At 39.9% G+C, this 21,465-nt stretch overlaps 1 pseudogene; it reads left to right on the plus strand.

Moving 5' to 3' along the window:
- Positions 1-1,648: 1,648 nt before the first annotated feature.
- On the plus strand, positions 1,649-11,484 carry LOC133755688 (E3 ubiquitin-protein ligase TRIM13-like; annotated as a pseudogene).
- Positions 11,485-21,465: the final 9,981 nt, after the last annotated feature.

The following is a 21,465-nucleotide window of genomic DNA, read 5'->3' on the forward strand; positions in this document are numbered from 1 at the left end:
AAAAACAGAGCTTTCAGTAACAACTAACTCAGATAGTCCTGCACCTATTTGGACAGGTCCTCACTGAGGACTTAAAGGGCCTATCTCTTGAGGGCGGTGCACAATGATCCATAATGTAAGTGGTTAAATGTGAATGATTTGTTACTCTGTCTCCTTTCCCAGCCTGAGACTCTAGTCTTGCACCTTGGCTTAACTTCCTATTAAAACTAGCTACTGGGCATCCAGAGGAAAACAAAGCATAGCTAGTCCATTGGGCCATGCAGCAAATTCCTACTTCTGCAAACTTCAGGCAGTCCCAGCTTTTCTCTATCAGGTTACAGGTTCCTAGATACAGGGAAATGGCACAGTTCCTAAACCAGGCTCTCGATAGGCAGCCAAAGTAGAGCCCCCTCCTTTTTGGGAAAGAGCAACCACAGCCTTTGCTCAGCTAAAGGATGCTATAACTAAAGCCCCTGTGCTAGGACTGCCAAGCCCAGAGAAACCCTCCCGGCTGTACATCACTGGGAGGCAGGGAGTCACCTTAGGAGGGTTAACTCAGGATCTGGGACCTGTTAAGCAACCTGTGGGCTACTTTTCTAAAACCTTAGACATGGTTGCCCAAGGATGGCCTCACTGCCTAAGGATGATAGCAGCAGCTGCCTTGCTGACAGAGGAGGTATCTAGAATTACACTGGGGCAAGATATCACCCTTTATACTTCACATCAAATAAATTCTCTGTTAGAGCAAAAGGGCTTTCACTGGCTCACAGATAGTAGGATACTAATGTATCAGGTCTTCCTTCTGGAAAACCCTCAGGTAAAAATAAGGCATTGCTCTACTCTAAACCCAGCTACTTTAATGCCAGTTCCAGGGGAAAGTAGTCCCCTCCACTCCTGTACTGAGGCTATAGACTTAAATCTATGCCAGCAGAAGGGACCTAAAAGACAGCCCCCTGACTAATGCAAATGAGGTTTGGTTCACAGACAGAAGCAAATTTGTCAGATGGGACCTGCTTTGCAGGGTATGCAACAGTTACTGCATGGCACATTATTGAAGCGTGCTCTGCCCACAAGAACTTTTGCTCAGTTAGCAGAACTGGTCACTTAACCAGAGCTCTAGAACTAGATAAGGACATGAGAAAATAGCTCCCAGGGGTCTATACAGCAAAAGGGAACTTACCCCGGGGAAGACTGGCAAATAGATTTTACACAGATGCCACTCTGTCAAGGCTATAGGTACCTGCTTGTACTTATAGACACCTTTACTGGATGGGTAGAAGCCTTCCCAACCAGAACTAAAAGAGCTCAGGAAATGACCAAAACTCTCCTGATGGAAGTTTTTCCATGCTTTGGTCTCCCAAAATCTTTACAAAGTGACAATGGGTCTTCCTTCATCTCCCAGACTACACAAGGGATTTGTAAGGCCCTAGGAATAACCCAGCCCTTCACTCTGCATGGAGACCTCAGTCTTCCAGTAAGGTAGAAAGAGCCAACCAGGCTCTATGGAAAACATGACAAGTATAGAAATGTGTGCTTGATAAAAAAGGTTAAGAAGGAAAGAGTGTTCTTGGTAATGAAGGTTAGAAGGAAAGAGCTTTTTTTTAAATAAAAAAAGGACATGGTTTGTAAGAATGACTTTATCCTGATGGCTAGTTTACTCTAGACTGGAATGGAAATGATGGAATGTTTAAAGGAAGTTGAAGAGGGTGTGAGGAAGTCACACTTGTGTGCCTCACAGTAGAAAATAGAAATTACATGTTTACATGTCTTTATATTTAAAAGTACAGTCAGAATGACAATACTTATTGCACATCTTGGAGTACCAATGGTATTTTTATGTTTTTCATATACAAAATAACCATATGATATTCAGCTTTAAGATACTAGTATGCTTGTGAGAAAGTTAGAATTGGAGTCAATACAGAAGATAACCAATTTTTAAATTAAAATATTTTTATTCTAAAATAATTTTAATTAAAATAAAGATGATGGAAGAGGGACAGATGACATCAGGTAATAGTTATGAAAATCTAGTTATATAGGAATAATCAGTTCTTAGCTTTCCCAGTACAGCAAAGTAACTATAGGTCACAATAATGCATTGTATACTATATGAACAATTGGAGGGGAGGAGCTGATGAGCTTAGAAAAAACTGTAAGGAAATGGAAACACTAATTACTTGATTGATCTACTTATACATGTTTTGAAATATTGGATTATACTCCAAAAGTTTTACAAGTACCACATGTTAATACAAAAGACAAAATATTTGGGAGAGCGGCAAGATGGCGGAATAGGCAGGGAGCACACTATTAGTCCGGGGGGAGAGAAAGTTTAATATAAGTGGAGATACTGCAGGGTCAAGGAAGAGTAGGGTTATGAAACAGCAGAGGAAACTCTTCCGGAACTAGTGATTCACAGTGGACCTGTGTGGAGAGCGTGAGAGCCCAAGTTCGGGACACCAGCGGCAGACTCAACACACCAGCGCTGGAATGCGAGGTGAGCAGAACCTCAATAGCCCGAGATACCAGCGGGCAAGCGGAAAGAGGAGGCTAGAGGGAACGAGGCTTGAAACTCCATGGGGAAAAGTTCACCAGGCTAACTAGAAGAGAGATAGGAAAAAAATAAAAAAGTGACCAATACAGACACAAGTTTCTCTCTCTCCGCTCACCTCTCAAAGGCGAGCAAGACAGAGCAGGCACCATTTTGGACATACGTCATAAGCAGGGCGACCTCAGGTCTGCACCAGCCCTGAGCCTAGCAGAAAAACCTGACTCTGGGGGGAGGGGTGAAATAACAGGAGATTAGGATCTAACTTAGGAACCCAGTGAGAGACTGCAGGAGAATTGGAGCCCACACTGAGGGCAGCAGAGATTCCCTGTGTGGTCCTTGGGAAAGAGCTTCCGATCTCTGGCTCCTGTGGGTATATCATTTGCCTGCTAACTACCTCCAATTCCATTCAGCTGTGTGGAATTACTTCCCTTCTGGATAAAAAAAGAGAGATTTACCACACCTAACCTGGGAGTGTCATCTTTGACACACCCTCAACCCTGAGGAACCAAACACAGCTCTCAGTCCACACTCATCTCAAGCCTCTAAGGCTCCACTGAAAGCAGACAGTCCACTTAATATAGAGCCATAGTGTAACAAGAAAAAACACCACAGTGAAGAAACCAAATATCTCCAACATGCAAACAACAAACGCAAAAACCAAGCTAACAAGAACAAGGAAGACACTATGACGCCCCCAAATGAAAAAAACACCCCAAATCAAGATTATGAAGATGATGAGATAGAAGAAATGCAAGAAGCGGATCTCAAAAAATTGATAAGAACATTACGAAGTTCTCAAAAACAAATTCTTGAACTACAGAAATCCTTAATGGACAAGATAGAAAATCTCTCTCGTGAAAGTGAAATATTAAGGAGGAATCAAAATGAAATGAAACAACCAGTAGAACAAGAAACTCTGATAGTGACGAGAAATCATAATGAAATGAAGAATTCAATAGATCAAATGACAAACACATTAGAGAGCCTTAAAAACAGAATGGGCGAAGCAGAAGAGAGAATATCAGACTTAGAAGACAGAGAAGAGGAAAGGAAACAGGCAAACCAAAGAAAAGAAGAAGAAATTAGAAATCTAAAAAATATTGTTGGGAATCTACAGGATACTATTAAAAAACCCAACATTTGGGTTCTAGGAGTTCCTGAAGGCATGGAGAGGGAGAAAGGATTAGAAGGCATTTTCAGTGAGATACTAGCAGAAAATTTCCCAGGTTTGGAGAAGGACAGAGGCATCTTAGTACAGGAAGCTTATAGAACCCCTAATAAACATGATCAAAAGAGATCCTCACCACGACATGTTGTAATCAAACTCACCACAGTGAAACATAAAGAAAAGATCCTAAAATGTGCAAGAGAGAAATGTCAGATCACTCTTAGAGGATCTCCAATTAGACTCACAGCAGACTTCTCATCAGAAACCCTACAAGCTAGAAGGGAATGGCGAGACATAGCCCAGGTACTAAGAGAGAAAAACTGCCAGCCCAGAATACTATAAACTGCAAAGCTCTCATTTGTGAATGAAGGTGAAATTAAGACTTTTCATAGCAAACAGAAACTGAAAGAATTTGTTGCCACTCATCCTGCCCTGCAAAAGATGCTTAAAGATGTGTTACACACAGAAACACAGAAACACGGTCACCAATATGAAAGAAGGTAAAGGAAGGAAACCTCACAGCAAAAGATCACAGGAAGCTCAATTTCTCTTTGACATAGAATTAAACTCTGATGCTCTGTTAAATCAATGTGTTAAAGTAATCTATTATGTTCTCTTGATGTCTGTTAAATTCTAATTGTTCAAAAACAGCTGAATTTTTATTAAGAGCTATGGGTTATTTAAATATGTGCTTATTTTCAAAAATTTGAATAATCACCTTGTAACAGTGATCAAATTTGGTCTATGTTATGTCATGATTTTAAGGAATCTTATTTCAACCAGATATTTTGGATTTTGAGCCTTCTTGGCATTCTTGACAGGCATTCAAAAAATCAAAGTTTCAAACAATCTGGCCTCTAAAATTTCCAGTAAATCCTAGACTTTGGTTTTTCCAGTTTGGGCCCAACTGAAAAAATCAAAGGACCTATGTCTCTCATCTTATAGAGACACCAACTAATCAGTCTATTTGGAGTATATTAGAAGGACTGTCAAGATGTGATGTGGTACCAGACTTTAAGTTTCTATAATGGAAAATGCTATTAATACAAATGTTTGAGAATTAAAAAGTCTAATGATCTTGTGTTAATAGATATGATAGCTATCTTAATGAGAAAGCCCCAGAGGCCTAAAGGGTTAAATACTTGTAAAATGCTACAGGTGCTTTCAAAAATACTGTGAAGTAAGCAAGTGCCTCTTGTTGGTTGATGAGTTTATAATTTTAAACATGGCGACTTAAAGTCTTTTGTCATCCACAGTTATATATGATTTGCTGCTCATAAAACTAAAGCGTTGTTGGTTCTGTGTTTAGCTGTCCTCCTATAGGTTCCTATGGACTTTTTCCAGCCACTTCTATTGTATTCAGTACTTTGGGATGGCTCTGTAAACAGATGAAGCCAATAATGTATTAACAGTACCAACTGAGAGAAAGTATGGTTAACTGAGGTTACTAAAAACAAAAAGCAATTCAAATCAATTGGCAATCTACAAAAAGAGTTAAAGATTTTAAAAGCTATTATTAAAATTGCTATATTGGTCTATTATGCTATATTATATGTGTGTACATATTGTATGTCCACATGGGGAAATTTTATTAAGAGTTTTATTTTAAATGGCTTATAGATAAGATTGTCCATAAATTTAAGCTGCTAAAATCAATCAAAGATACATTTTAATTTGTGTGACCTGAATCTGTGTATCATATGTTTTAGACTTGTTGGTAGAAAGAAACTAAAAACATTTTAGATGGTTGTGCTTAAGTTTACTGGCTAAACAAACTACACCATGTTAGATATTTAAGAGGTGTTTCCAAATACATGATTCTTAAAATTTATAGAAGGCATTGGACCTTCTGGTAAATGTTTTCTTAAGTTGTTATCTAATGGTTGAAATGGTTTGCTAAGTATTCATGTGATATTGCTATTGTCAGCAATCGATCTAGGACTTGCTCCCTCATTTCTCTATTCTAAGCCCAACTTGTTCTTTCATTTCTCTATTCTCTTCAAGGTAGGAAACTAATTCTATTATGAAGGAATCTGTAGGATGCACAATTTAATCTTTAGACCTTATAAAAGAGATGGCTAACATTTTTCTATAATAGCATAGCCAAAATAAGAACTTAAATAATAATCTCATAGCTAGATTCACTTCGCCATCAGCGAAGTATACAGTAAGTAGAAAAAACCTCCCTTTCAGACCAAAGGGAAAGAAAGTTTTAAAATGAGAATATAATTTTCCTCATGGGCATTGTCTACCTTAGAAAAACTACTACAGAACATGCCTGTGACTATAGACTTGTAGTTCAGGCCACCGAAGATTAGAGATGGGACTTGGGCGCTCCCTTGACTTGCATCCTCTGGTCAGCTTTAACACAAACCAGGAGGAAGAGAAAGCTCGGCATCAGAAGCAATGGGTGGCAGGCCTATTAATGGCTGATCTGTACAGTGATCTGCCCTCAAGGAGACCCAACAGGCCAGTCCACTGCAGTGGCTTTCAATGTGGTAAGCCTGGGCTTCAGCAGAAGTCAGCTTGTGAAGAGCCCTGGCAGCTCTGCCAAGAGTTGGATCACTGGAAATGGACCTGCCCTGGAGTCGAAGGATGCCCAGGTCAGAGCCACAGATTTTATTGGCTCTAAGCTGAAAAGCCCTTCACTCAGCCCAACTTCCAAAGTGACCACGGCAGCTGAGGGTATGGTCAAGTAGGGTCAGCAACATTGCAGGCAGAACTGTAAATTTCTTGTTAGAGATGCCACCTGCCTTTACCTGGCCAGCTCTCCTCCCAGGCCAGCCAAGTAATGAAAGTCAACAGAGTGCCTTCCCCTAGGAGGTTCACACCTCCCTTAGGATATACCCCATGTGAAGAGATAGATAGGTCTGGGCCTCTGAATTTACAAGGCCTAAAGCCCACCAGATTATTATCAAGCCCCTTCTATCAGGTTCTATTTGCCTCTCAATCAGAAAAATTACTTGTAGCTTAGACAGCACCTTTCTTAGCTCCTCTAATAATGACTCTGTCCTTTGTTCTATGCCCTGTCTAGTGCACTTGGGCCTCATTCCTTTGTAATCATAACCTCTACTCTACCACCGATGGCTCTACTCCCAACCTGTGTGTACTGATGGTCCTCTTCCCCACTTAATGCTGTATAATTGTTCAAACCTGGTAAATGCCACTCTTAGGATCATTGGTTACTATCCTCACTCTGTCTTTTATGACCTTGTCTAAATATGATCAGAGTCGGTAAACTTGGAAGGCTTCCATTGTCTTGGCAACTCATGACAACAGCCTAGGATGGTTACTGGCGCCATAAACTAGAGTGTCAATTTGTTGGGTCAACAACAGGAGCCACTGTGCACTTGCTCCTCATGTGGGATCTCTGTCCTTAATGTACTGTACATTTTGATTTAATGCTATAACTAGTACTCAAACAGTATATTTCACTTTGTGTTTCTATGTGGGTGCAAACTGTTGAAATATTTATACTAAATTGATCTTCTGTATATAAAGCGAATTGAAAATGAATCTTGATGCAAATGGAAGGGGAGAGGGAGCGGGAGAGGGGAGGGTTGTGGGTGGGAGGGAAGTTATGGGAGGGGGAAGCCATTGTAATCCATAAGCTGTACACTGGAAATTTATATTCATTAAATAAAAGTTAAAAAAAAAGACAAAATATTTGTTTTCTTGGATTAAAAAATAAAGCTTTATAGAAATGATGTATATGTGGGGCCAGTGTGTGATGTAGTGGGTAAAGCTGCTGTCTGCAGTGCTGGCATCCCATATGGGCACTGGTTTGAGTCCTGGCTGCTTCATTTCCAATCCAGCTCTTTGCTATGGCCTGGGAAAGCAGTAGAAGGTGGCCCAAGTTTTTGGGCCCCTGTGCCCATGTGGGAGACCTGAAAGAAGCATCTGGCTCCTGGTTTCAGATAAGTGCAGTTCTGGCCATTGTGGCCAACTGGGGAGTGAACCAGTAGATGGAAGACCTCTCTCTCTCTCTCTCTGCCTCTTCATCTCTCTCTGAGTAACTCTTTCAAATAAAGAAATAAATCTTTAAAATAAAAGGAAATTGAGAGTCACCAATTATACAAAAACTTTTAAAAATGAATGCATAAGTAATGAATATTTATAACATTTATTTTTATTTAATTATGTATAGTATGCATATTTTTGGAAGAAAGACATGGCATTTATATGTACAATAGTGCATATATGTGAACACAAGCATCATTTTTACTGTTAGAGTTAGAGATTACCTGTCACTTCAGGATGCAATAAAATGTTTCCCCTGTACCTCTTTAAGAGAAAAGCTTACACTATATTGACAATATTTTAAATTGTTTAGAGGCGAGGTGGCCTGGTGGCACACTAGGTTAATCCTCCGCCTGCAACTCCAGCACCCCATATGGGCACCAAGTTCTAGTCTCGGTCGCTCCTCTTCCAGTCCAGCTCTCTGCTGTGGCCCAGGAAGACAGTGGAGGATGGCCCAAGTGCTTGGGTCCCTGCACCCTCATGAGACTAGGAAGAAGGACCTAGCTCCTGGCTTCAGATTGGCGTAGGTCTGGCCATAGAGGCCATTTGGTGAGTGAACTCTCAGAAGGAAGACCTTTCTCTCTGTCTCTCTCTCTCCCTGTCTGTAACTCTACCTGTCAAATAAATAAATAAATAAATAATCTTGAAAAATTTGCTTAGGGGCATTTATTTTCATTTTTTCAAAAATGTCCAAAATATTTGCTGACATTTTCTATGAAATTATTTTTGAAACTAATGAGCGTATTTGAAATGCTTTTAACACATTGACTATCGTATTAATGTCTGTTGTTAAGGTAAATGAATTTAATATAAATTCAAGAATAGCACTTCTTTTGTCATCTTTGTTTAAATGAAAAATGGTCTTAGAGAATACCAGGGACTGACTTTTTAAGAAATAATTTTTACTTATTTATTTATACTTGGATTTTTAATGTTAGATCATTAAAATGTAGAAATAAATTTAATGTTGAGTCTAACATATTGACTTTTCATAAGATTTATAGGTTTTTCTTTGGTTATTTAAGTTTTTCTCTTTTGGACTATCAGATTGACATTGGTGGGGTTATGTTAATTTTGTTCAGCACTATGTAACTTTACTACTTACCATAATATCTAATGCAAATATAATGTTTGGTAATTTTAAACCTGCAAATGTCTTACATTGCACTTAATTAGTGGTTGGGTCACTCGTGAATATTAACATTTTAAATTATGATTTTACATGTAAAATGGCTTAATATGTTTTACCTGTTAGTATTTTCAATTAAGCTTCTTATTTTAAAATACTGTCCCACTGCTGAAAATATTTGAGCCATTAGAGAGACAGATCAGATTAGAAAAAAATTTTTCATTAACATTTTCTACTTTCTAATGTTCTTTATCAAAGAAAATCATTCAAGAACTTGAACTTCATGGCTCCTACATGGGCATATCAGTAATGAGAGACCAATCACACTATGCAAAGTAAACATAAATTAAAACATTTCATCTAAACCACTAGTTTCCAAGCAATGATGTTTGAAGATTTTGATAGTTCCTCAAGAACTGCATGCAGTGCAGGTGTGGTGAGGTTAAGCTACTACGGTTCTGAGAGCTCTCTTTGTTTGAATCAGTTGATATTATCTGCATGATCAATGAGAATTGGACATAGGGTTTTATTTTATACAAGGGTTTGGAGAAAATGAGCTTGAAAAATGTTTGACAAACAGTGAAATAAGGATGTAAATCAAAAAATAGATCTTGTAACTACTGACATTTTAATTACATTTTGTTTTGTCTAAAAGACTCTAGTGTTTAGTATCTGTAGGATATGTCATACTGGAAGAAACAGGGAAAACATCTTCATTTAGCCAACCAATTTAAAACATGTTCTTTTCTTTCTTTTTTTAAAATTTTTAAAAATTTTTTTAATTTTTTTTTTGACAGGCAGAGTGGACAGTGAGAGAGAGAGATAGAGAGAAAGGTCTTCCTTTACTGTTGGTTCACCCTCCAATGGCCACCGCAGTAGGCGCGCTGCTGCCAGTGCACCGCGCTGATCCGATGGCAGGAGCCAGGTGCTTCTCCTGGTCTCCCATGGGGTGCAGGGCCCAAGAACTTGGGCCATCCTCCACTGCACTCCCTGGCCACAGCAGAGAGCTGGCCTGGAAGAGGGGCAACCAGGACAGGATCGGTGCCCCGACCAGGACTAGAACCCAGTTTGCCGGTGCCGCAAGGCGGAGGATTAGCCTATTGAGCCGCGGCGCCGGCCCAAAACATGTTCTTTTCTTACAACACTGACTCATCTAATGACTGAGGAATGTTCCCTCTTGAAAAATGATGACGAAGTAATGTGGGGCCATCTTGCAGCCAATACTGGCACATATCACTTGGTCCCCATGGCTGGAGGGGGTGTGGCATATCCCTCATGATGTCAGAGGTACTCCTTCTGGTAGAGCTGGATGGAGCTTCTGACTAACTGCTCGTACTTCTAACTCAACCAGAAGATAGCATTTCTTCCCTAGAAACACCATTGTCTTTGGTGCCCTCTGACTTACAGAAGACTCCCTGAATGTGATGCAGTGCTTGAAGATCTCATGTGCCCAATTTGTTGCAATCTGATGATTCTCAAGTTTTGCCTTGCTCACATAACTTCTGCAAAAAGTGCCTGAAAGGTCTCATAGAGGGGACTGTGCAGAATTTATTGTGGAGACTATCATCATTCAAGTGTCCCTCCTACCATAAGAAAATGTCAGCTACTGGAGTTAGCAGGCTTCAGGTTAATTATTCCCTGATGGGTATTGTGGAAAAATATAACAAGATCAAGATTTCTCCCAAGATGCAAGTGTACAAAGAACTCTTGGGTCAGTCCCTCATTGTTTTCTGCCTGACTGATATTAAGCTGATTTGTGGGATCTGTGCTATTCCTGGTGACCACACCAAGTATGTCTTCTGATTTATTGAAGATGCCTATGCTCAGGAAAGGAATGCCTTTGATTTCCTCTTCCAGAGCTTTGAGACAATGTGTAGGGGAGATGCTCTTTCTCACTTGGATACCTTGGAAACTAGCTAGAGAAAATACTCACAGTTACTGACTAAAGGTTAGCATGAAATTAAGGGAAAAAAAGATGAAATTAAGAAATTTTTTGAGAAGTTGAAACACACATTGGATCAAAAGGATAATGAAATCCTATCTGACTTTGAGATCATGAAATTTGCAGTTCTGTAAGCTTATGACCCAGAGGTTAACCAACTCAACACCACCTTACAGGAACAGTGATTGGCCTTTAACATTGCTGAGGCTTTCAAAGACTTGTCAGAACCCATGATATTTCTGCAACAGATGTAGGAGTTCTGGGAGAAAATCAAAGTCATCAAGGAAATCCCTTTACCCTCCTCTTAAGAGAAGAGGCAGAAGCCCTTTGATGAAGAACATTAACCAGTTAGTGTGAGAACATCAAATTAGTAGATGTGGATACTTTCGTTGCCTCAGGGCACTGTCACATTCATTAGCAAGATTCCTTGGCACTTTTATCAGTTATTTGCAGTAGTCCTTCTGCTTGACTTTCTCATTTTCTTCAGTCCCACTGCATCCCTAAAGTGATCTTTATTTGATGAATATGCAGGCAATTCACTCTGTCAGCCTATGTTCTTTGGGTGTGTGCACCTTATTAGGTGTGATCTCAGCATGCTTATCCACACTAACACAGAAGGCCTCTATGGCAATCCTGACAGCCAGAACAAGTACAATGGCTTACTGAACTCCTGGAGAAAGATCGATCTGTAATGGCAGTTCATGACATCAATGCCACAGATATCAGGTCAGATAAATCAGATTTAATGCACAGGTACATTTTGATGCATGAGTTGTTACTTTATTTGGAAAGACAAGATTTTTGACTAAGTGATATATTAAATTGAAGATGTGAAACACTAGAACTAGAGACCTTTGCACTTAAACTTAGAAAAAATATCATTGATGCCTTAGGAACTGAAGTCCATAGACTAAAAAATTGAAATCTTGAAGTTCCATGTGTAAATCTGGAGATATTATAAAATGACACAATGAATCATTTTGGAAGCATGTTTGCCCAGCCACTCTGAAAAGCCATTTCCTACCCTTTCATGCTGACTACAGAGCCATTCAGAAGACATTATTTCTAAAAGAAGAAATTATTCTGTGTGAAGAGCAATTGAAGAGTCCACAGAACCAGAACAACTTCCTAAATTCTATGAGACATTACAAGTTGGATTAATCTGAAAATCCCTTTTTTGTGATTCAGTATGGAACATTTTGGTATGTGAATTGCTTATAGTTTCTCATTTTAGCCTATCAATCTGTGTTGTACCTTGAAATAATGATTCTTCTCTTTACATTGGTAAAACTAAGTGGCATCCCCAGGATTATGACTTTCAGTTTTGTTTCCACTGAAGTTTTCATTCTATCCAAATCTGACCATCTTGAATATGTTGGCTATATCTCAGTATGTGACTTTTAAACAGTCCCTGTTTCAGAGTCGATCTTTCCTCATAAAATGTGTAAATTGTTACTATATACCTTGTGACTTTGACCTGAGTCCTAACAGAAGCACTATCCTAACCTAATTATCCACATTGTTCATTCCAGAAATGACTTAGTTGCTGAACTGCATGAAGGTATTTTAGGACACTCTTTTAGTCCATAGTTGTTATACCTTTGTAAAATGTCTTTTTTATCTTTTTAATATTTCATTTAATTTTCCTTCTTTTATAATCCTACCTTGACTTTTACATTGTTGTAGTAATATTCTACTGAAGGGAAAAGTTTTCCTCATCAGCTGGATGTATTAATAATTCCCAAACTATGGTTCCTAATCAAAAAACAATAAGGCAGGATCAATACTTCCATAACAAGAACTTCTATTTCACTTTTCTCAAGTGGTCACAGCCCAAGTACCATGACTCCCAAGAATAGAGTATCTTGTCTGATGAACGAATAGAATGATTATGTTCTTTTACCCAATAATTTCATTCTTAGAAATTTATTCTAAGGAAATAAAAGGAATAGACCACAAAGACATAATGGGCACATAATGTTCCTCTCAGTGTTTCTTAAAATAGTAACCCATGAACAAATAAGCCAGAAAACAATAGGGGGGAAATTCAAATCTCTATCAGAAAAGAATATATAAGTCATTGTTGGAGCACCCAACAAGATTAGTAGTCTACACATTGGATCCTACAGTCCACTGTCAACAAGAGAAGTGATCTCTTAAAATCACCAGAGACAAAGAAAGATCTCCATCCTTAAAATTCACTAATAGATTAAAAAAAAAAAAAAGGCCGGCACTGTGGCTTAACAGGCTAATCCTCTGCCTTGCGACGCCAGTACACCGGGTTCTAGTCCCGGTTGGGGCGCTGGATTCTATCCCGGTTGCCCCTCTTCCAGGCCAGATCTCTGCTATGGCCTGGGAAGGCAGTGGAGGATGGCCCAAGTGCTTGGGCCCTGCACCCACATGGGAGACCAGGAGAAGCACCTGGCTCCTGGCTTCGGATCAGCACGATGCACCAGCCGCAGCGGCCATTAGAGGGTGAACCAACGGCAAAAAGGACGACCTTTCTCTCTGTCTCTCTCTCACTATCCACTCAGCCTGTCAAAAAAAATTCACTAATAGAGTCTCATTTATGTTTCTTATTTATTTATTGGAAAAAATAAATAGATTTCAATTAAAAATAAAATATATACATCATACATTCATTTATTATGAACAATGTGTTTTATTTTTATTTGACAGGTAGAGTTATAGATAGTGAGAGACAGAGAAAAAGGTCTTCCTTCTGTTGGTTCACTCCCTAAATGGCCGCTATGGCCGGCACTGCATCAGCCTGAAGCCAGGAGCCAGGTGCTCTTCCCAGTCTCCCATGCAGGTGCAGGAGCCCAAGCACTTGGGCCATCCTCCACTGCCCTCCCAGGCCACAGCAGAGAGCTGGACTGGAAGAGGAGCAACCAAGACTAGAACCCAGTGCCCATATGGGATGCTGGCACTGCAGGGAGAGGATTAGCCAAGTCAGCCACAGTGTTGATCCCAACAATGTGTATTTTAAAAAATAAGGTGGGAATGGGATTCAAAGGTAAGTTCATTTTGGTGCATTAAAATTTGAAATTCATAAATCTGGGTGATTTTTAAAAACTCATTGAAAATATCTGTTATAAAAATCTATATGGGCTGGTGCTGTGGCTTAACAGGCTAATCCTCTGCCTTGCAGCGCCGGCACACCAGGTTCTAGTCCCAGTTGGGGCGCCGGATTCTATCCCAGTTGCCCCTCTTCCAGGCCAGCTCTCTGCTATGGCCCAGGAAGGCAGTGGAGGATGGCCCAAGTGCTTGGGCCCTGTACCCGCATGGGAGACCAGAAGAAGCACCTGGCTCCTATCTTCGGATCAGCGTGATGAGCCAGCCACAGCGGCCATTGGAGGGTGAACCAACAGCAAAAAGGAAGACCTTTCTCTCTGTCTCTCTCTCTCACTATCCACTCTGCCTGTCAAAAAAAAAAAAAAAAAACAAACAAACCTTTATGGATATAAGTGTTTTTGAATCAAAATAATCTCTCAATGCATTTTACATGAATTCCTTGAATGGCCATTGTACATATTGTTTTGAAATTTATACACATTGTAAAATGGTTTAATAAAGTGAATTGCCATATACATCATAATGCATATTTTTAAAAGTTAAAATTCTTTAAATTTTTCTCAAAAAATTTGGAGACAACATTTTTAAGTGTAGTCACCATGTTTCACTTTTTTCTACATCTTCCAAATCTTTCCTCTTTTATCCATTAATTATACATCTATATTTTTACCCTCATTAAAATCTTTAAATTTGCTTTTCACTTCTGCAGCTTAGATGCTCTTTTCCTAGCTTCCGCACTGGAGTTACTCCCCATTGTTATGTTTTAAGATCATGTATTATCCATTAGTGAGGACTTTCAAACTATTCTGGCTAAAGCAACGCTTGTCCTCTCCTCTGGGACCTATCACATTATTTTATTTTTTAGCCAGAGCACTTCAAATATGTAAACTATTTTTACACAAAGCTATAATTTATACCACTTTCTTCAAATATGCTCTATGAGGGCAGAATTTTGACATTCAGGCCACTCCAGAATGTCAAATTAATTAATAGAAAAATCAGGTATGTGAATCTCACTAGCATCAACACAAGTTGGTAATTAGCCGGTAACACCATAAAGAAAAAAAAACTGACAATCAGAGCAGTTCTATTTGCTATGAAAGATTGATGTAGAAGCAACATATCAGATGTAGCCAGTAGTATATATATATATGGAAATGTCTAACTTAAGGTGTCTGGGAAATTTTATCTGCTTCTCTAAAAGAAATCAAGATGTGATATATTTTAAGGGATCACAGCCCTTTTGCAGACATGGAAAGGGTAGTTGATGGGCTGTGATTACCTGGGCACACAAGTGTAAAAAATAGATCTCTAATGGCTGAAGCACTAATTTACCAATCAGTACATACGGGTTTCAGAACTGGAGACACATGCAGCCTGTTATGGAAACAGGGGTTGGGAACACATGAAGGAATAAAGAGGATGCAGTAAACCAGCGCTTAGAGATCATTTATAACCTTAAATGCTTATGTTAGAATAAAACACTGAAAATCAATCATTACAGCTCCCTTAATTATAAACAAAAAAAATCAGAGTATTGAAGAAAAGGAAGAAAAAAAGAGAATAGCAGACATGTATGAAATGCTATACAATGTACCACAAATAAACAAGGACACAATGACTTTTTTTTAAGAAAAATGTTAACAAAGTTAACCATTAGGAAAAAGGAACCAATGGGGAAAGTAACACAAATAACCAGTTTAGGAATTAAAACAGAATCATTCTTTTGTAGTTATAGCTTTGACCAAGATACTAGAGAAAGGTATGAAATTCTTAGGAGTAAAATTTGATTACAGAGATCAATATCCACCCTATTTTGAAATACAGGTTTCCAAAAAACAAATATCGCATAAAATAGAAAAACTCCTATATATCCCAAGTAAGTTGAATCACATTTTGAAAACTCCAAATGGCCAACCCAGAAAGTCACACAATGACAATTTCAGGTCCAGAATTACAGAATATTTCAGAATTTTACAGAAGAAAAAACAAATTTACATCTCAAAGACCTACCCAAAGTGAAAATAAGCAAAGCCTGTTTTTTAGTTTCTTTTGGAAAACCACCATTACAGTGAGGATGGTGCAAGCAGGCCAAGACTTGAAATTTAAAAAGGTGCTGGCACTGTGGCACAGCAGGTTAAAACCCTGGCCTGAAGTGCCTGCATCCCATATGGATGCCGGTTCTAGTCCTGGCTGCTCCTCTTCCAATCTTGCTCTCTGCTATGGCCTGGGAAAAGCAGTAGAAGATGGCCCAAGTCCTTGGGCCCTTGCACCCATGTGGGAGACCCAGAAGAAGTTCCTGGCTCCTGGCTTTGGATCAGTGCAGCTCCAGCTGTTGCAGCCATCTGGGGAGTGAACTAGTGGGTGGAAGACCTTTCTCTCTCTCTACCTCTCTCTGTAACTCTGTCTTCCAAATACATAAAATTAATCTTTAAAAAAATAAATTAAAAAAATAAATTTTGGGATCAAGACTTGAAATAAAAATTAAGTTTTTAAAAGCATCTCTTTTATAAACAGCTACTAATATCCCCAGAAAAGTATTAATGTAATAAATGAAATCATCTAAGAAAATATATCAATAGGAAGCAGGGACATAATAAAAAATGCAAGGGTTGTTAACATTCCCAGACAAGCCATCCAGGCAGGTAAAAATCACAAGAAGAAAATCCCATGGTCATTTAGATTCCGTGTTGGAAAGCATTTAGTAAAGTTCAGCAGCTAGGAAAGAGAAAACTGCTAGCAGAGCAACAACAAAAAAGCCAGTGACTTCTTTACTGTGACTGAGAGTGAAATGAACCTACAGGTGCCGTGGCTCAACAGGCTAATTCTCCACCTTGCGGCGCCAGCACACCGGGTTCTAGCCCCAGTCGGGGTGCCAGATTCTGTCCTGGTTGCCCCTCTTCCAGGCCAGCTCTCTGCTATGGCCCAGGAAGGCAGTGGAGGATGGCCCAAATCCTTGGGCCCTTCACCCGCAAGGGAGACCAGGAGAAGCACCTGGCTCCTATCTTCGGATCAGCGTGGTGTGTCAGCTGTGGCGGCCATTGGAGGGTGAACCAAAGACAAAAGGAAGACCTTTCTCTCTGTCTCTCTCTCACTGTCCACTCTGCCTGTCAAAAAGTAAAAAAAAAAAAAAACCTACAGCAAACGACGCAAATAATAAAGGCTCATTGAAAGCTATTTTTCTTACAATAAACCTAGGCCATGATTCCTTCACTCTCTCTCAGACTTTCTACTACAAGTGTAATAAAGGAACTAAAACAGTAAAAAATAATTACATGGTATAAAGATCAATTTCTAAGTCATAAAATGTGAATATACTGGGTGATGTTTATATACGGAGATAATCCATAAAAATCTAAAAACTGATAAATGAGATTACTGGAATGATTATATATACATGTGTGTGTGTGTGTTCTACTAATTACTAAGTACTAGCAGGAAACAGAAAATAATAATAAAGGACAACAGGCAGACTATTAAAAAAACAAATGAAATTGGAGAAAAGGATTAAACTTTGTGATATCCTTAAATATTCTTTAAATCAATACTTAAAAAACCACAGATGATTCAACAGAAAAAAGTGTCACATAGATAATGAAAAAGAAAGACTCTGAAGCCAATAAACAGCTATTAAATGGTAACTGACCTGAGTTAGTTTACTGCAAGCTCCAAGTAGGATCCTCTCAGAAAGATGCAGGTGGGAGCCCAGCAGTGAGCAGGACCAGAGAGGAGAAATCTCCCACTGCTCTCTGCAGGGAGGGTAGCGCACAAGAGGACCAAGTTTCAGAAATGAACCCAAGACTCCTTCTTGCTTCTGCCTCCAGCAAGACCTAGAGTTACGCAGCAGCGTTATGGAGGACGCTGATTGGCTGCATCTTTTATGATGTGATGTGTCCTCACAGCTATGCAAGCTGTCCAATCAGGTGTGGTAGCATAAATGCTACGTAATCCCGCGGAATCTTGACGTCACAGTAGTCAACCAGTTCCGTGGTGGAGAGGCCCTAGAAGGGGCTCCAACACTCAGAACTCTGAATGTAGCCCACGTCCATTGTTCTCCTACCTTCTTCCGTCGCAGGAAGCTGCTCACTTGGACCTCGGGATATGGTGCTTGGGGCCGATCTTGAGGAGAGGGGAAGGCAGGGTGGGGAAGTTGTCAGAAAAGGCTGGCAGGATGTGGGCTCCCAGAGGTTGTTGCTGGAGCCTGTAGGCCCCCTCTCATTGCTGATACACCCCTTTACTCAGCCCCTTTCTGGTCTGCAGGATGGGGGCTGGACTGGCACCCGGGACCCCGGCGTCCTGTTCCTTTCCATCTCACAGTCCAGGGGCCATCCCTGGGCAGCTGTTGGTGGCATCCCCTTCTCTTCCCCGATTGTGCAATGGGGACAGGATGGTCATTATGGAGCATATGGGTTGTGTGCTGGGTTCCTGCAGTGAAGAGCTGTCACTTACGGGATCCTCAGTTCCTCCCTTCTCCCCAGGGTGACCGGATTCCCCAAGTTTTCTGAATAGTTCAGAAGCTGAGTCTCAGCGCATGGCCCCTGACTTCTCAGCGTGGCTCTTTCTGGGAGTCTGACCACGTTTCTGTTGGTAACAACAGTGTCACACACCAGGTAAGTTAATAAAACAGTTTTATTCTGATCAGGGTTTTTGTCGAGGTTTTAGGGGGGACAAAAGGACACTGTATTTTGGTCTTGGATGTCATCTGAGCCTTTACATGTTCCTTTTACAGGCTGTCATCTGTCTCTGAACTTTCAAATAAGAAATTTTAGCTAGTCACATTTATCAATGTTTTTAAAACTATTTCTGCTCCATAACAGCCTTCCCAACCCCAAAGATATAAACCTAGTTTTTTGAGTTTTAATTTTTATTTTGATGTAGGGTGATTGTTTTCAAAGTTATTGGAGTATAATTGAAAAACAAAATTTATATATATTCAAGGCCTGCAACTTGCTGTTTTGATATGTGAAGAGACTTTTTAAAAATTTATGGAAATTTCACTGTTTAATCCTGTTTTTCACAAACCTTTTGGACTTCCCTTGTACATATACATTCTGAAATGATTAGGACAATCAAACTAATATATCCATCACCTTACATAGTTTTAAAAGAAAACCTAGTGCCTTAACAAGTTGTGAGTATCTAATCATATATTTATAACATTTCTGGGCTGTACATTATCTCCTAACTGTAAATGTGTATCATTCAACTAACATCTTCCCATTGCCTTCACTCTCAGCACCTAAGTTTGACTTTCTGAGATTTCATAAATAAGGGAGATTGTGTGGTATTTATCTTTCTGTGACATTTCAGTCAGCCTAATGGTATATTCATACTTTTCAATCCAGATTGTGACAAAATGTCAGAATTTCCTCATTAGGGTTGAATGTGACTCCATTGTGTGTGTATGGTATTTTCTCTATTCATCTTTCATAGACAATGTTTATTTATATATCTTGTTCTTGTGAATAATGCTCACATGAACATGGTTGTGCAGATGTATCTTTGAGATAGTAATTTTATTTCTTTAGATGCACATCCAATAGTGGGAATGCTTTACCATTTTCTAGCTCCATTTTTAATTTTATCTGAGACACCTCCATAGTGTTTTCCATAGTGGATGTACTAATTTACATGTTTATAAACAATTTATATGTTCCCTTTTCTCCAATGCTGGTTCCATATTTATGTTTTTTACTTTTTTATAATAGCTATTTTTACATATGTGTCATAACCATTATGGTCTTTATTTGCAGTGCTGAGTCCCTTTTAAATGCCTGTTAGCTGCTTATGGAAAAACTGATCTGATCCTTTGCCCATTTTTTATTACAATATTTCCTTTTGAATTGTGTCTATTCTTTATATTAATCCTTTAATCAGCTATGATTTGCCAGTATTTTCTCTCATTCCTTGCTTTCACTTTTCAGCTTTTCCTCTAGTATGCAGAACTTTTTTTTATTTTTTTGCAGTCATAATTTCTTATTTTTGCTTTTGTCACCTATACATTTGGAGTCATACCTAAGTCATTATAAAAGTCTTGCAAAGCTGGTGCCGTGGCTTAACAGGCTAATCATCCGCCTTGTGGTGCTGGCACACCAGGTTCTAGTCCCGGTCGGGGCACCGATCCTGTCCCGGTTGCCCCTCTTCCAGGCCAGCTCTCTGCTGTGGCCAGGGAGTGCAGTGGAGGATGGCCCAAGTGCTTGGGCCCTGCACCCCATGGGAGACCAGGATAAACACCTGGCTCCTGCCATTGGAACAGTGCGGTGCGCCGGCCGCAGCACGCCTACCACGGCGGCCATTGGAGGGTGAACCAACAGCAAAGGAAGACCTTTCTCTCTGTCTCCCTCTACTGTCCACTCTGCCTGTCAAAAATTAAAAAAAAAAAGTCTGGCAAACCCACAGTTGTAGATGTTGGTGATTTGAATCAGTGGATGAGAATGTCTTCTCTCTCTCTCTCCTCCCTCCCCCCCTCTGTTTCTCTGTGTGTCTCTTTTTCTTTGAAACTAATTAAGAAACTTTTTAAAAACTTCATGGAGTAATTGGTACCAAATCAGAGCTAGATGATAGTGAGTTCCTTGTGTTACACAGCATTGTGGGGTGACTATAGTCCACAGTAATCTATCCATATTTTAGGAACAAATAGAGGAAAGGTGCTCCAAGTCCCTGATTTTGAAGTATAATGTCAGAGAAGGGAAAATGTTGTTTACTCCGATTTATTCAGTACACATTGTATGCATGAATTTAAAGCTCACACTGCATCCATAGGTATGGATAATTATTGTCAACAAAATAAACTCAAAACATCATTCTTGGTGTATAAATTAAGGGGTGTTAAAATACTTAAATTAGTATCACCACTAAAATTATGATCTTTGGAAGAGTTTATTCATACAAACATAATCTAGAAATATGTGAATTGGCATTTTTTAAAGATTTATTTTATTTATTTGAAAGAGTTATAGAGAGAGGTAGAGACAGAGAGTGAGGTCTTCCATCTGCTGGTTCACTCCTCAAATGGTCACAATGGACTGAGCTGAGCCGATCCGAAGCCAGGATCTTCTTCTGGGTCTCCCACATGAGTGCAGGTGTTTCCGTTGATTTCTCAACAATGTTGCAGTGGGTTCATTTCTGAGAGGAGCAGTGTGGTGGGGGCAAGAGGCGTGGAGTCAACACACAGACTCCGGGAGTCGGGTGAAAGCAGGCTTGAAGCGAGCAGCCTGCAAACTCGTTTATTACAGTTGGTACAACAGCTTATATAGCCAAGACCAGCCAATCTGGTCAAGGGGCGGTCTATACCCCAACCAATCACAGCCTGTTGCCAGGCAGTTTCCAAAGCCATCCAATCACAGCCTGTCCCAGGCAGTTTCAAAGCCATCCAATCACAGCCTGTTGCCAGGCAGTTTCCAAAGCCAGGTGGGTTTCAAAGCCATTCCTGACTAACTGACACTCGCTTGCCAGTGGCCACCTTGACATGGCCTTCTCATTCCACTACATGCAGGGGTCCAAGGACTTGGGCCATCTTCTACTGCTTTCCCAGGCCATAGCAGAGAGCTGGATCAGGAGAAGAGCAATGGGACTAGAACTGGTGCCCATATGGGATG

Source organism: Lepus europaeus, unplaced genomic scaffold (genome assembly GCF_033115175.1).
Source record: "Lepus europaeus isolate LE1 unplaced genomic scaffold, mLepTim1.pri SCAFFOLD_74, whole genome shotgun sequence".
In the NCBI taxonomy this organism is placed as follows: Eukaryota; Metazoa; Chordata; class Mammalia; order Lagomorpha; family Leporidae; genus Lepus; species Lepus europaeus.